Below are 17574 nucleotides of genomic sequence, written 5' to 3'. Positions count from 1 at the left end.
CAAGTGTTGGAGAACTAGCAGTGTAAGAAAATAGAGAAACCAACTAACTAGGAAGCTATTGTAGTGGCCCAGGTGAGAAAATAGTGGTGACTGTAGTGTGGCCCAATTCAAGATACATTTAAAAATATTTTTTGGACTTGCTGATAAATTGGATATAAGAAGAAAGTGAAAACAAAGATGACTTTGGGTTTTTTAGCTAGAGCAGTGGGGTGGATAGAGGTCCCGTTTCCGAAGATGGTGAAGGCTGAGGAAGAAGTGGGTTTGTGTGTGTGTGTGTGGGGGGGGTGATGGCGGTGGTGGTAATATATTTTGGATACACATAAATGAAATAGATTCAGGGTCGCCCTCCGAGCTCCTTGGGAACAAGTCTCATTTGTACCACTACCATATACCCTTTCAAATACCCTCTCTGTGTTTTCAGCGTCTGAGGTGGTCAAGGGCAGGCAGCCTATTTCTCCCACTATAGCGCAGGCTGATGTGGCTTCTGATTCCTTCTGTGATCAGAGCATCTGCTGCTCTCTGGCGCCCAGGACAACTCCAGATTAGTATCTCCACAACCCCTGTGTTGGATTTGTAGCCAGAAGACCTGTGCTACCTTTCTTATTAGCTAGGTGACCTGGGGCTCGCTCGAGCCCTGCAGGACTTTGGGAAGACTGCATCAGTGATTACAGGTAAAAGCACTTTGTAAACAGTTACATACTCAGGTATTGTTATTCTCATTAGCATTGTAATCTCAGTCACCACCTCTGTTACAGATAATCTGTTTCACTGCTGTCTGTTTCACCCCGTTTGCTTCCCTTTCCTTCTTGCCTGCTTCTTCTGTCTCTTGTCCCTTCTGCCACATTAATTTGCTTTCCTGAAAAAGGCTGGTTATTTGGAGACATCATCACCGGCCAATCAGAGCTTGCCATTCCTTCTGGCTGGTAAGCCAATCAGATATAATCTCCAGGTCTCTTTTCAGTGTTGCTAGGGCTTCAGGTCTACTTCTAAAAGCTGACTTGCTTGCTTTCTGCTAGTTTGCTCTCGCTTTCTCTCTCCCTCCCTCCCTCCCTCCCTTCCCCCACTCTGGCACGTTCTTTCTCTCTCTCTCTCTCTCCCCCCTCCCCCGCCTCTCCCCTTTCCCTCCATCCCTTTCACTCCCCATCCCCCTCTGGCTTTGGAACAATTCCAAATACTTAAGCCTTCAGGAAGTTTGGGTTACGGATAAGCAAGGTTTGACTGTGTATTTTTTCCCTTGAGAAATAGAAGACAAATATTTCTTATTCAATATTGAAGCAATCGTTTTAGCAGCCAATGTCCCTTGGTCACATAATATTTAGTTTTGTTTATGGGATTTTGGGGGCGGGGTGGGGTATACAAATTGACTTTTATTCAGATGGACTGGAGCGTAAACTGGTCTTAAATTTAGCAATGAAACATCTGAGTACTTGAATCTCATTGGACTTCATAAAATGCATTCAAAATATTTTAAAGCTCTTCCAATTTTTAACTGACAGCCGAAGATGATACATACATGTGGTCACTCTGCTCCCGTGTGTCCGACTTTCAGCACGGGGGTTTCTGGAGAAAACCACAGTGGACGGCAGTGATTTCGGAACGAATACCTAATCCCTAATTGGGTGTCCTCTCTTACACAGTGCTAATCTGTGGAAGCCAGTTAATGTGGGGATAGTAGATAGAAACCTCCCTTTTCAAAGGGCCACGGGACCATCTTAAATGCTTTATAGCTGGGTATGTTTTGAAGAGTCCCTTAACACAGAACAGCTCTGCCTCCCAAAGCCCAAAAGACATTTGATAAGGAAAAATAACAAGTGATGTCTTTCTCATAACCTTTGCTACCTACTTAAAAATTGAAACAGTACAAGAATTTGCAGCTTAAAATGACCAGAGAAGTGGCAGAAAGCCAGAAACCTGTCAGAGACAGCTTAGAAAAGCTTAATGATTAACAAATGGGTCACTGCCTTCAGGCTCTGACCTTTTAGAACTGGCCACTTTTTGCCTTTCAGTTAGGTTCCTTCAAATCGTTATGTATCAAGGAAAAAAAAAAACATATTCCCTGATGCCACAGTCCCACCTCATCCTCCCTCCAGAAAAAGGATTTTTAGCAGCCTACTTCTTCAGTAAACAGCATTTCCAATAAACTGAAGTTGGTTCTAAACACAGTATTAAGAACTGTTAAATCATATAATATACATGCACATATATATGTTAAACTATATATATATATATATATGTATGTATAGTTTAGGGAAAGCCCTAAGCTCTGCTGCATATCCTGCAGGTGAAATGTTGTACAAAATTCGGTTTACATGGTAACGGCTCTAAAAATACCTAGGCTACAGTTTAACCACAGAGTTTCCTCCTTAACGTAAAAGAGCCACTGTCACGAGCTGTTCGAAAGTGCACCAAAAGCAATCTCTGTCGGACTTTGTGCAAGCAGGCTATTAAATCAGGCCTGGCAAAGACAATCTGCAGCCACTCTGTATCCAAGTAATAATTAACATTTTGCAGGCCCAAACAGCAAAGCAGGGCCCAGCTAAGAAAAATGTTAAATTGGTATGCCTTTTTGTTGCTCCTCCAACCTCCTTTACTGCTCCTACCCCCACCCCAGGTGGACTAAGCAGGGCGTGGCAGGAGCACAGAGATAAAGAGCCACCACACAGCAACCGCAGGGCCCCACCCGAGGGAAAGCCTCCGGCAGAGGGACCCACGGGGACCGTAGGCAAGCTGTCATGGTTTTCCCAGCAGCCTCTGCATCAGCTGCCGCAGGGGTGCACTGCACGGAAGACAAAAAATGCTCCCTTGGGGCTCCCCATTCGGTTCTTCACTAAGCTGAGACAGGTGAGGTGGAGTCAATCTTTCCTTGACGTCTTTTAGGCTCCTTTGAATTCTGGGTCTCATTGGCTGTGCAGGGTGAGGAACTTCTTGCTAAATTCTGTCCTGTGTACAATGGCCAGGTTTAGCATATAAAAATACAGGATGCTCAATTAAATTTGAATTTGCTGATAAATAAATTATTTATTTAGTCTGAATATGTCTCAAATATTGGAACATACTGATAACTCCAAAAAATAATTGCTTATCTGAAATCCAAATTTATCTGGCCATCCTGTATTTTGTCATGCAATCCTACTCATGGCCTCTCAGTTCTTTCCTTCCTCGTGGTCTCCTTATCCTCTAACACCCAATCAAAGGAGTTGGGTTTTGTTATTTTTGCTTTTTTGTGAGTGTTTTTTCTTTTGTTTGTTGGTTTGGTTTGCTTTGGGTCAAATTAGAAAGACTGGGAGCAAGGGGAAGTAAATTAGCATTTACTAGTTACATCCTTCCTTCCAGACCTTGTATTAGGTACTTTTTTTTTTTTTTTTTTTTTTGTAACATGGGCAGGCAATGGGAATCAAACCCTTGTCTCTGGCATGGCAGGCAAGAACTCTGCCTGCTGAGCCATCATGGCCCGCCCAATAGTAGGTACTCTTAATGCCTATTCTTTTTTAATCTTTACATCATCCCTCAATGATAGGCTATTTATAATCTATACTTTGTAGAAGAGTATATTGAGGCTCAGAGAGGTTAAATAACTTGACCAGGGTTACACAAGTAAGTAAAACTGGGGTGAAGCCCATGTAAGTATGACTGCAACTGACTTTCTCAACTAATGCATCTGCATTCATCAGATTTAAATGTAATATTTTAATTTTTGCATATTTACTACATATTAGGTTATTTTTCCTAATGATCTTCAACCAAATAGAACAGATTACATAATAATTGAGAAGTTCTAATTGCAAGCTGATTTGAGAACTTTTCTCTATCAACTTCTAAATAATAAATAATACTTCTCTTAAAAGATCTCCTTTCTATAATTGAACCTACCCCATTTCTGACTCTCTTCATTCATTGAAGCTATTCTAAGTGCTTTCCATGTATTAATTAATTTAATGCTTAAGTCATAGAAATGACTTTATCACATAATAAGTTTCACATTGGAATGCTCTTTTGCCTTATAATTTTAGGTTAAATTCATTAAGAAATATTCTCAAGTCTGCAGCTAAAGCTAATTTCCAAAGCCATGCAGGGTTCAATTATAATGGTTTGTCTCATTAAGAAAAATTTCAGTCTTGGCCTTAAGCTAAAGCTTGGCCTTTTTTTTTGAAAAAAGAAAATCACAATAAAATTTTAACACTGCTAAGCAATTGATTTGCAATAAACAAGAAGTATCAAGATATTCAGATTTGAATCTTACAAAGTGTTGTGGAACTGATGATGCTTAGATCCACAAAAGTGAAGGAAGCTCACCATTGATACTGCTGGTTCAATTATACATAGATTAAATGGATTTAAATGTTTTCTGTAAAGTTCCTGCTGATGAATAATTCAATGAAAAACCAAAGGCTTTAAAGTGCCTTTTACACAAGCTTCATACATTTATACAAATAAAACTTTTTCTGCTCAAAAACAAATTAGAGGTGGGCAATGGTGGTGCAGTGGCAAAGTTCTCACCTGCCATGCCAGAAACCCGGGTTTGATTCCCGGTGCCTGCCCATGCCAAAAAAAAAAAAAAAGTTTTACCACCATTAATTGGAACATATCTTAGGAGATTCCCCTTCAGGTTATACTAAATTGGTGTTGTCTCTGTTTTGTTTTTTTTTTAATATTCTCACTTATAATTTTACACAGTAAGCTATGTAGAGAGGCAAATTCTTTCTTTCTCTTTTTCACATGGGCAGACACTGGGAATCAAACCCTGGTCTCCCGCATGGCAGGTGAGAACTCTACCACCGAGCCACCATTGCCCGCCCTATACAGAGGCAAATTCTTTAGTCACCTCCAACTCAGGATTGATTCTTCAAGTGAATAATACTGGAGCGATATCAGTAACATCTGTTGACTCATCAAGAGCCAAGAAAACCACTCAGAATCATTTGTTCTGTTTTTTAATTGACTATTCTTGTTCAGCTCTTCAGGTCAGAAAGCTAATAGTGTGCAACAAGTTGGTTTTCACTAGGCATTTCTTTGATTGCTGTAACCAGTTTGTTCATCACTGATAAACAGTTTTCCTTTTTGGCAAATAAGACATTTGGAAACTTACTTTGGTTGCAGCCACATTTTCACTTTTTATTCTGTGAAAAAAATTAGATGTGATTAGATATTATATTTTTAAATTTGACATTATAGCAGAAAAGCAGCCATAGATAGTGAATGAGTGTGTCCCAATAAAACTTTCTTTATGGACAGTGAAATATGAATTTTGTGTCATTCTCTTGTGTCACGAAATATTCTCCTTTTGATTTTTTTCCAATTAGTTAAAAAATTAAGTATATGAAAACAAGCAGCAGGTCAGATTTGGCCCATGGAACATAGTTTAGCAACTCCTGCTCTAGGTATGAAAATTTTATAGGTGGTACATGATCTCCATGTTAAAACAGACTCTGTTAGACATACATTAATCCTTTTTAATCACTGAAAATTAGAGTAGCTATATATATGAAAAACAAGAGCTTTGAAATTGCTGATTTTTGTTTGAGTCTTAATCTGCTATTTGCTACTTGGGCAAGGTACTTAATTCATCTAAATCTGTTTGTTTATGGATGTAAATGAGGTTGAAAATTAGAAGAATTCTTATTGAGGTATAAATAAGACAGCGGGATGAGTATCATCACTACTACTTAACATAGTAGAAGACCTTGCTACTCAAAATATGGTCTGCATCACCTGGCAGCTTAATAGAATCACTGTCAGTACTTTAATAAGGTCTTTGGGTGATCTGAATAGACATAAAAGTTTAAGAAGTACCGGTATGTGAGATACTAACCAGTATATTGGATACTGGCCAGTATATGGGATCACCAATAGATCAAATAGATCAGAATAGAGAGCTCAGAAGCATACATTTTACTTAAGAACTTAGGTGACAAAGGAGATATTTCAAATTTGTAGAGAAAGAATGGACTATTTAAATAAATGGGATAAAGACAATTGGTGATCCATTTATTAAAAAGCTGTATTTCCCCCAACCCCATACCATGTAAAATAATAAATGCAATCTGGTATAAAGAGTTGATCATGAATACAGTTATAAAAGTACTAGAAAAATATATAGGATATTTTTACAATCTTCAATTGGGAAAGCCTTTCCAAATCCCACAATCAAGAACGAAAAGAATTAAAAGGTTTGACCACATAAAATTCCAATTTCTCTATCACCTAACAACTAGGAGAATACATTTACAACATGTGTAACAAATATGGGATTAATATATAGAAGACAAAAACAACCCAGCAGTAACATGGGCAAGGTTTATGAAAAGGCTGTTCACAGACAAAATAATAAATAAAATAAAATAAAAAAAAAGATGATCAACCTCACTGGTTGCAGTGGTTTTCTATTGCTGTATAACAAACCCCCAAAAAATTAGTGACATCAAACAGCCACCATATTATGTTCACAAACTCTGTAAGTCAGAGATTTGGGCAGGTTACAGTGAGGACAGCACATCTTAGCTCCAAAGCATCCTCAACCTTAGGTGGAAAACTCAGACTGAGAGTGGGGTGGAGGGGGTTACTGGGCAGCTGGGGCCAGGACATCTTCCAGGGGTCATGTTCACCCACATGTCTGTGGGCTGAAGCTGGTGTAGGATTAAGCTGTTGGCAAACCACCTTTGTAGCCTCTGCATGAAGTCTAGGATTCTTCCCAACATGTTGGCTGGGTTCCAAGATTAAGTGTCATAAGTTATATCATTTTTATGACCTAGCCTCAAAAGTCACGTAAGTGCCAGTTCTGCTTAAATCACAAGTTCACTCAGATTCAAGGTAAGGGCATATGGGTCCTACACTTGATAGAAGCAATGTCAAAAAAGAACATGTAAGAAGAGCATGTGGGATGGAAGATTTTGTTGCATCCATTTTGGGACTATCTATCTGCCACACAGGTTATCAGGAAAATGCAAAATAAACACCTAGAGACCATTTATCACACATCAGATTGATATGTCTTCCTAGTTTCATTATTTTTATGGGGGACAAAGAATAAGATGGAGTAAAAGGGAAAAAAGAAAAACAAAGTAGTATTTTTCCCCATTTGCAAAAAAAAAAACAACCAACCTTCATCTGGGAGGAATTTCTTTTTACTCAAAATGTTATTAAACATTCCAGAAGAATTAATACCAATCCTACTCAAATTCTTTCAAATAATTGAAGAGGATGGAACACTACCTAACTCATTCTGGGTGGCTAACATCACCCTGTTACCAAAACCTGAAAAAGATCTACAAAAACAGAAAACTACAGACCAATCTCTCTAATGAACATAGATTCAAAAATCCTCTAATGAACATAGAACTTGCAAATTGAATCCAATACTATATTTAAAAAATCATACACTGTGATCAAGTGGGTTTTATTCCAGGTATGCAAGGGTGATTCAACAGAAGACCATCAATTAATGTAATAAACTGCATTAACAAATCAAAGGGGAAAAACCACATGATCACATTGATTGACACAAAAAGTATTTGTCAAAATGCAGCATCGTTTCTTAATAAAAACACTTTGAAAGATAGGAATAGAAGGAAACGTACTCAAGATGATTAACGGCATATATGAAAAACCCATAGCTAACATAAATGGTGAGAGACTAAAAGCTTTTTACCTTTAAGATTGGAAACAAGGGTGGGCCACGGTGGCTCAGCAGGCAGGAATGCTTGCCTGCAATGCTAGAGGACCCGGGTTGGATTCCCAGTGCCTGCCCATGTAAAAAAAAAAAAAAAAAAAGCTGGAAACAAGACGAATTTGCCTACTGTCACCACTTATATTCAACATCGTGCTGGAAATCCTAGCTATAACATTTAGGCAAGAAAAAGAAATAAGGCATCCAAATAGGAAAGGAAGGAATAAAATTTTCACTATTTGCAGATGATTTGATCCTATATTTAGAAATTCCCAAAAAATCTTCAACAAAGCTACTAGAGCTAATAAACAAGTTCAGCAAAGTGGCAAGATACAAGATCAACTCAGAAAAATCAAGAGTATTTCTATACACTATTAATGAGCTATCTGAGGAGGAAATTTTTTTTAAAAAATCCATTTTCAATAGCAGCTAAAAGAATCAAATGTCTAGGAATAAATTTAACCAAGGATGTAAACTACCTATATTCAGAAAACTGGAAAACATTGCTAAAAGAAATCAAAGAAGACCTAAATAAATGGAAGGGCATTCTGTGTTCAGGGATTAGAAAACTAAATGTCATTAAGATGTCAGTTCTACCAAAATTGATCTATAGATTCAGAACAATCCCAATCAAATTTTCAACAGCCTATTTTGCAGAAATAGAAAAGCTAATTCTCAAATTTATTTGGAAGGGTAAGGGGCTTCAAGTAGCAATAAAATCTTGAAGATGAATAATGAAGTTGGACATCTCACATTTCCTGAATTTAAACCATATTACAAAGCTACAGTGGTCAAAACAGCATGTTACTGGCATAAAGATAGTCATATTGATCAAGGGAACCAAATTGGGACTTCAAAAATAAACCCACACATTTATAGTCAATTGATTTTCAACACTCAACTGGGACAGAACAGTTTCTTCAATAAATGGTGCTGGGAGAACTGGATATCCATAACCAAAAGAATGAAAGAGGACCCCTCTCTCAAATACTATACAAAAAAATAACTCAAGATGGATCAAAGACCTAGATATAAGAGCCAATACCATAAAACTATTAGAAGAAAATATAGAGAAGCATCTTAATGATCTTGTTTACATCCTTGGTTAAATTTATTCCTAGATGCAAGTTCCTTAGACTTGACAGCCAAAACACAAGCAACAAAAGGAAAAATAGATAAATGGGACCACATCAAAATTGATACTTCTGTGCATCAAAGGACTCTGTCAAAAAGGTGAGAGGATAGCCTACTCAATGGAAGAAGATATTTAGAAACCACATATCTGATAAGGCTTTACTATCTAGAATATATAAAGAAATCCTACAACAACAATGAAAAAGCAAACTGAATTTTAAAATGGGCAAAAAACTTGAATAGACATTTTTCCAAAGAGGAAATACAAATGCCTAAAAAATACATAAAAGGATGCTCATCTTCACTAGCTATTAGGGAAATGTAAATCAAAACCTCAGTGAGATATCATTTCACGCTTACTAGAATGCCCAGTATTAAATAAACAGGAAACTATAACTTTTGGAAAGGATGTGGAGAAATAGAAACAGTTATTCACTGTTGGTGGGAATGGAAAATGGTACAACCACTGTGAAAGATGGTTTGGCAGTTCCTCAGGAAGCTAAGTATAGAACTGCCATATGACCCAATAATCCCCCTACTAAGGTATATACTCTGAAGAACTGAAAGCAGGGACATGGACAGACATTTACACATCCATGTTCATAGCTACATTATTCACTATTGCCAAAAGGTAGAAACAACACAAATGTCTGTCAGCAGATGAATGGATAAACAAAATGTGGTATATACATTCAATGGAATATTAGTCAGCATTAAGAAGGAATGATGTCCTGAAGTATGCGATAACATGGATGAAACATGAGGACACTATGTTGAGTAAAATAAGAAAGACACAAAGGGGCAACTATTGTATGAGCTCACTAATATGAGCTAATTATGAGAAGTAAACTCTTAGAGTTAAAATCTAGAATATGGTCTACCAAGAGATAGAATGAGGGTAGGGAATGGGTAGTAGATGCTTAAGCTGTACAGAATTTTTAATTAGGTTGAATTTCAATTTTTGGAGGTGGATAGAGGTGATGGTAGCATATTATGGTAAGTGTAATTAACAGCACTGAATTATGTGTGTGACTGTGGTCAAAAGGGTAAGTTTAGAGTCATGTGTGTCACTAGAAGGAAAGCTAGTGGATAAAACACGGGACTGTATAATACAGTGAACCGTGTGATAGACAATGATGGCGATTAATAGTACAAATATAAGAATGTTCTTTCGTAAATCAGAACAAGTGTATCACTATTGCAAGGAGTTAATAATAGAGTGGTATGTGGGGAAAATACACCTATGGCAAACTTAGACTATATTTAACAGTGACATTTTATTATTCTTTCATCAACAGTAACACATACCACACCCACGTTAAGGGTCAATAGTAGGAGACAGTGAAGGATATGGGATTATTTGGAAATTTCTTTGGAGTAATGAAAACATTCTAAAATTGATTGTGGTGATAAATGCACAACTACGTGCTGATTCTGTGAGCCACTGATTGTACACTTTGGATGGATTGTGTCATACGTGAGTGAGTATGCCTCAAGAAAACTGCTTAAAAATCTTATTTAAACCTGTCCACTTTATTATATTATGAACATTTTATTTATTTTGTGCGCTCTGCTTACATAGCAATCCATTTTCACATTTAAATAAACAAAGTCAAAAAATTCTCTGTCCTTAATGTAACTCACTCTTGTGAACATACACATTCCTGAACATAACTGTTGTCTTCTACAGGGAATTGAGGGAAGACATTTGAAAGAGAATAATGGTATTTCTATGTTTCTGAGTGTGGGGGAAAGGGAGAGAGAAGAAAGAGCCACACAGGGAGGAGAATACACCTTATCTTGTATTTGAGCTTTTTAAAGAATATTTTTGAATTATATGCAAAAGAATAAGAGGCTCAAGTGTAGCTAATCTTTCCTGATTTTCATAAGCTATACAAATATTATTTTGTTCAAAGAGAACTTTCCTATATAAAAGAATTCATTAAGTTTAGTGAATGGTTTGTTATGAATGGCTTGATATTTCTGGTGAAGTTAAAAGCATCATATTATTTTATATGTTTTTATATGCATTTGTGCATAGGGTAGGATTTTACCAAGACTATTAGAATAAAAGTTTTTTTTTTCTAAAACAAAAAGGTTTTACATTCTTTACCAAAACCCTTTTGGTATCTTTTTTTTTTTCCTACGAATTAGATTTTATTTGGGTTCAGATTTTGTTCTCGGAACTTATATAGTCTATATTTTGTTCTTCTGATGACTTGATCATATCTCAATGTGTTTTGTGCTTCTGATTCCTGGCAAAGAAGAGAACAAATCTAAGAGGGACTTGGTGTTTACTAGTCTGTCCTGGTTATTCAGTATTAATTTATTATCAGCAGCCCAAAAGAGGTATGTGCGCAATGTACAATATTTTATGATTGACTTAGAATATTATTAACATTAACCCAAAGAAACATCAAATACAGTTCAAAAGCCCAGGAGGAAAGGGAGTAATGAGAAATCAGATCATCAAAGAATGTTGAAAGCATTGTTTTCCAAATGCCAACTAATAAAAATAAGTGCAAACTGAAAATGCTAATGAGATTTATGGCCATGTGTATAAAATGTGCAAAAGTTTGCAAAGTTTTTTCTATTTTTGGTGTTGCTTTAAGAAATGTTATCAAATGTATATCTTATAAATATAAGGCTTCCTTTCTCTCAAGGACTGAAGGCAATTTTTTAAAAAGTTCAAAGTACATCAATACCTAGTACAATAACACAGGTGAACCAGACCAATTCAATTTTTTTCCTGGACAAAAATAACAAACCTATGTTTGAGATGTCAAAAGACTCAACAGATACCATTGTCTAGAAGCCACCCAGAAAAAATTGTTTTCTGTTGCCAAAAGGTTTTGCTCTTCAAGAGTCACCATCTACCCAGCTGAAGATTTTATTGAAGTTACCAAATAGTGCAAACCTTAACTTGTATTTCTTTGATCAGGTTTTGACTTAGAATCTTCCTCTTTTGCCTTTTTTGAATCCTTTGCTTTACCCCCATTCTTGGATGCTTTGGTGCTGGAGGCTGTTTTCTTCCCTTTGTCCTGTGCTATTTTCCATGAGGTTGCTGCAGTCAAGGGCATTGTCACAATCTCCTGAGAGGGCATCGGCGGGGGCTTAGTCATCTGCAAATTTCTTTGATTCTTTGGGTGTCTTTGTAGGTGGCTTCACTGGTTTGCCACTGATGAGCATGATCCAGGAGGTGTCTACTTTGGGTGGGAGAGTTTCATCTCTTTCTCCTAGCTCGTCTTTATGTTCAGCTGCAGCTTTTTGCTTTACTTTATCTTCCACTGGTTTCTTCTCATCTGGGTCAGGCCTTCTTTGCACTAGACTGTCAGAAAGTTGGTCTAGGGCCCCATCAAGTTCTTTGTTGTCACTCTGTGGTGTGTCAGTAGGTGGGCCTGCAGAGTGGGTGGTTGTTGTTGGGGTTTGGGAAACCACCTCAGAGATCACGGCAGAACGTTTTGCTCTGTCAAATTTAAGAGATGAAATGTTTGAGGGGTCAAGAAGGAAGGCTTCACTCAGGGATGGAAGCTGCTCCTTGGGCTTTTTTGGCAGGGGCAGTTTTCCATCTTTATCCTTGATCTCTTCTAACCTGTAGTCAGAAGGAATTGTTTCTTCTTTTTCATCAAGGTTTTCACGGTCTTCTTCTTTGGCTTTGGCTTTGACTTTAAGCCTTCTATGTCATCTGGCACCAGGCCCTTTGAGATCGCTGGCTTGGGGGTGCTGGCTGTGCACTATACATCAAGGTCCAGCACATGGTCCCTCCCACGGGAGTCTGAGCAGGGCCCTTAGGTTCTTGTTTCGGTTGGCTTAGATTGTTTTTCTTTACATTTAGACTGCTTAAATCTTCTGAAAGTTCATCAGTGAGTTCTGATTCACTCTGGGGCTGTGATTTTCCATCAGGCTCTAGCAATAGGGGTTTTGTGTTTTTATCCATGGCTGGTTTTAATCTGGACTCAGTTGGGGCTGTTCCATGATCCTCACCGCACTTCTTTAGTTTTTCTTCTCTCTGGGTATCTTTTAGCATTGAAAATGTGGATTATAATGGTATGTTTAGTTAGTGTACCTGTGCATATTTAGGTAATGTTAATTATATAGTTAACTACACAGCATGTAATGGAAAATCTGCATATATTTATATAACTAGATTGTTACATATACTGTCATACAAATTCCATAATCCCACCCTGATTTTGGTACCTATCACCACAGAAATAAAGCCAGGGGGTTCAGTATCTAGCAAGGGACAATGAAGAGTGCAGGTTCTTTCTAGTCATGCTGGAGTAATATTTGAAGCTGTTTTCCCCTCAACATCGCCTTTTGATGCTTATAAGAGAATAACAGATTATTCTTTTGCAGTCACTAATAAAATACAGGCACCAAGTTAGCAAATTAAAAAATTAAATTTCTCAGAATGACACTGACTCATCTATATTGCATATTAGAAATAAATATTTCATTTTCTGCATCACTCAATTGCATTCTTAAAATACATTTTTTTGAAATAAAGGTGAATTAATTTTATTGTGGAATGCCTCATCTGATTTTCCCCTTTTGCACCATGTCCCTGAACATTTATGCAAGAGGAGAAATTAGGCACAGTGAAATTTTTGCAGAGAATCCAGAGCATTAATAAGTTTCCACTCTAGGCAGTTCTCAACATAGAAAGTCTGTACTGGTAAACTGGTTTTTTAAAATTAGGATGTGCATTCCCATGGAAGCAATATTCTAGTCTGCTATCTCATGCTTGCCCACTAAAAGTTTGCTTAATCCTTAATAAAATAAAAATACCATCCATTTTCAAAAATGAAATAGAGAACAACACACTTGAATAGAAATAAATTTTCTATTTATATTGAACATTGGTTATTGAGCAAAGGGCAGATGAGGAGAGAGATGGAATCTTTTATGAGATTCAGAAGGGGACTCCTGGAAACTCTTACCAGTTGATGGTGCTTTATTACTTCTAATTTCACTTGAAACTATTTAGCTTCCCTTATTCCTGCATTACCAGCTATTAAAGCCATTTTCAATTTATTATTATTATTTTGAAATTTTTCCTGTTCTTTTAGTGACAAAGGGTTGTATTGTTCTGGTGTTTGGGTGGTTGTTGGTGTCTGGCTCATAAGTGGAAGAAAAGAGGAGAAAGGGGAGGTAATCAGTGTGCAAAGAAGAGATCTTCCTATGATAACAGTACAATAAATTGAAGGGAGTGAGACAGAAATAAGACTGGTTTTTAAAAGATGTATATATATATATATATTGAAAGATTAGCTGAGCAGTGAACTGTCAACTGAGAAAAGTTTGGGCAAGGAGAAAGGCAAGTGGGGAGAAGGTGGTTTTGTTTCTAGTTGAGGAAGGGAGATGGGAAAGGGAAGCCATCAGGTGGTCATTCCGCCTAGACAAGCTTGTCTGCTAACTGACCTAGAGGGTGAGGGGCAGGTCAACTTTGGATGGGAACTCATAAAGGCAGTCTACGATTGAGTGCTTATAAACATGAGGTGTCCATTACCTAGGGTAAACCCAGTTATGTCCAAAAAGAATTTCAGAAGGTAACCCACTAATTTACCCTCGATTCCCTTGTAATCAATGAGCTTGTCTCCCTTTTAATGTCCCTAAGAAGATCCATTTAGCACCCACAGGTGTGGAAACAAGTTAGGTCTTTGGAATTTGCTCTTTAAATGATGGAAGTGACATGATCCCCATTTGTCATCCCATCATGGGAGTTCATGCCCTAGCAGATGTACACATTTACCTGCAAGCAAAGAATAAATAGGTGTGTGAGGTAGGTGTGTTAATGGAGGGAAGCAAAAGGAGAAATATGTGTTTCTCAGTCCTGCAAATGGAAGAACTAGGGGTCAGGAATATGTTATTAGAAGGAAGAAAATGAGTTACTGTGTTTCAGCCTGTCAAGTGCTTTGGTTAATGGCATTAGAGTTAAATTATATACCAACTCTGAATAGTAACAGATACCTGATAAATCTGGAAAATATTTTAATAGGGCGATATTTTTGATACAATGATATTTAACTGGAGTTAAGTTATAGATCAGAAGCAAACACCTTGAGGCAGTAAAATTACACATCTTTCCAGAGATGAATTAGAAAAAATTAATCTTCTTCCTTCCTTGCTCCCACTGCTGAATCGCTTGTTAACAATTGTGCCTTCCTACATGACTGAAGCGATCTTGTTCAGCCCTTTCCTTGCAAAAGCAACAATTGCTGTTTTTCTTATATTAAAAATAATATACATACAAATTCTAATCTTTATAATCACGATTATTTAATAGATGAGGAAACTGAAGCTCAGCAAGGTAAAATATGAATATCACATTATATTGTTATGCAACTTATTTATATATCTACATGCAATCTTTTGCTGTGGCTCAGGAATGCAAATGTTAAGGATAACCTCTGTTGTCATAAATCTCTCAGCGTAAACATTTGCTGTGATGTAATTTCAGATGAGAAATAAGAGGAAAAAACTGAAAACCTGGCAGTAAAAATTTACAGTTCAGTAGGGTGAGTAAAATGGAAATAAAACAAAGATAAAGACAAATGAACAATATTTTATTAATGTACAGACCAATACATTAATAAAAGCAAGTTTTAAAACAGAGAAAAGAAAAGGTAAGCTGATAAGGGACCAAAAATAATTGTGCTTTCCATCAAGTTGAGATTTTTATTAGTTAGGGGAGTATAAAGATTTTTAAATGAGTAAAATACTGTAGACTTCCACTAGATTAAAGCTGATGCCATTGAGTTTTTATTCCCAAATCCAATTTATTTGTTTTGGTTTTAGCTAAACATTAGGACTGTTATTATTATGGAAACAAAAGAAGCTTGTGGATCTATAAAGTGCAAGTTGAGCATATTTCCTAGAGGGTCTACCACCCAATTCTGACATTTTGCCTCAATCCCACAGTTTCCAGGTCTTTGTAAGCATTGCTTTCTGATTTTTAAAACTATAAAAGTTTTGAATTAGGACATTTATTCTCCAAGTCATTGCCTTAGTATAAAGTAACCCTAACTATAAATATAAAAATATGTATCTGTATAGAAATATGAGGTGACATGTAATAAAGTTTTTTATTGTTATGAATTTTGGAATAACTACACTGTTTATGGATGGTATGGCCATAAAGTAATTAAATGGATAGGCTAGAAAGAGTGGCTGTAAAATATGTATGATATTCGGTGACATTTTCTGTAGTAGCATTCACAATGCTTTATTTTCATATGCTTTCCCATCTGAATCTAAGCACTTTTCCTACAAGAAAGAATGAACAGTCTAAAAAGTTTAGAATGCATAGAAATAAGGCAAATATTTTCCAACCATATTATTGTGGACTTCAGACATACTGTATATATCTTCTGCAAAGAAAATAGGTAATCCAACTAAATTTCTATTCTGAAATTCAACAAGAAAGTTCCCAAGATCAAAATCAGTAATAGCCACAGTGAAATTATTTTACAATTCAATCCAAACTATCCTAGACTCTGCTAAAGTGTTCTATTAAGAATTACTTGACTATGCTGGATGCAGAGTGGCCCTTCAGGAAGCATTCCTGGAGTTTAATAATCCAGATTCTTTCAGAAAAGAATTCCTACATTAAAAATATTTGTTTTTCAAATTCCACAGTTAGATCTAGTTGATATAGAATGTCATTTAAGTTTCACAGGGCCCCAGGTAAAAAGAAGAGTGGGTAGTGAGTTTGTAAAGCAGCAGAGACCATATCTGATTGGGAGAAAGAAAGTCCTAAGGCTTTATAAAAGGCCAGCTATAGCCATGTCTATATAACTAAATGTTTATCTCAAAGGCCACTGCAACAGCATTGTAAGAAAGAAGTAAAAGCAGGAACCAGAGAGGGAACATTGTCTTTTTCCCTTGACAGATTGTTTTTTAAGATTACAGAGATGGGGAGACAGCAGGGATTAGAAAACCCTCCCAATCTGTTCTGCAGGGCCCTGGAAACAGGACTAAGTGTTTGGTCCTTCCCCAGTACTGCAAAGACCTTTTAGCAGGAAATCTTCCCCAACTATGGCATGATTGCCTGTTTGATGACAGAGGCCTAAGACCCTGCTCCTGAAATAATGCCTTTTTTTTTTCAACTTTACCAGACACAAAATAAGATAAACTCATGATATTTTTTTCTTTAAATGTCATTTAATACACTGATTGTTAAGGTTCCTCAAAAATTGGGAAATACTAGTATAAAACTCCCCTTACTAGATGTAAACTTTATTACTCTGAAAGTCTACACCTTCTAAAGTCATTCTGACAACTTCAGAAAAACCCAAGTAGTTGGAATTTACCTAAGTTTTGAATTCAGGTACTTGTTAGCATTCCCAAAACACATAAAAATATAAAAACCACTTAGTCCTAAATTTTTGCCAAAATATAATCTCAAGTGACTAATGAACAACATAGAGCAATTCATATCTTCACTAGCCTTCATTTTTATGAATTCTGGGATATGGTTGTCATGGTCAGGTTCATGTGTCAACTTGGCCAGGTGGTGGTACCTGTTTGTCTGGTTGGGCAAGTGCTGGCCTGTCTGTTGCAATGAGGACATTTCATAGAATTAAATCATGATCACATCAGCTGCATCCACAGCTGATTCCATTTGTAATCAGGCAAGGGGAGTGTCTTCTGCAATGAGTGATACTTAATCTAATCACTGGAAGCCTTTTAAGGAGGATTCTGAAGAGACAGGCTCTTCTTCCTGCTTTGACTGATGAGCCTCTCCTGTGGAGTTCATCCAGACCCTCCATTGG

General features: G+C 36.9%; 1 protein-coding gene and 1 pseudogene across 5 annotated transcripts in view; one reads left to right on the top strand and one right to left on the bottom strand.

The window, feature by feature from the left end:
* RNLS (renalase, FAD dependent amine oxidase) overlaps positions 1–17574 on the top strand; it is a 416087-nt gene that overhangs the window by 316317 nt on the left and 82196 nt on the right. The window lies entirely within an intron of this gene.
* On the bottom strand, positions 11479–13163 carry LOC143653128 (calpastatin pseudogene; annotated as a pseudogene).

The sequence above is a fragment of the Tamandua tetradactyla genome, chromosome 13 (assembly GCF_023851605.1).
Source record: "Tamandua tetradactyla isolate mTamTet1 chromosome 13, mTamTet1.pri, whole genome shotgun sequence".
Taxonomy (NCBI): domain Eukaryota; kingdom Metazoa; phylum Chordata; class Mammalia; order Pilosa; family Myrmecophagidae; genus Tamandua; species Tamandua tetradactyla.
Note: the sequence above shows the minus strand (reverse complement) of the source record. Positions and strands in the feature narration are given on the sequence as shown.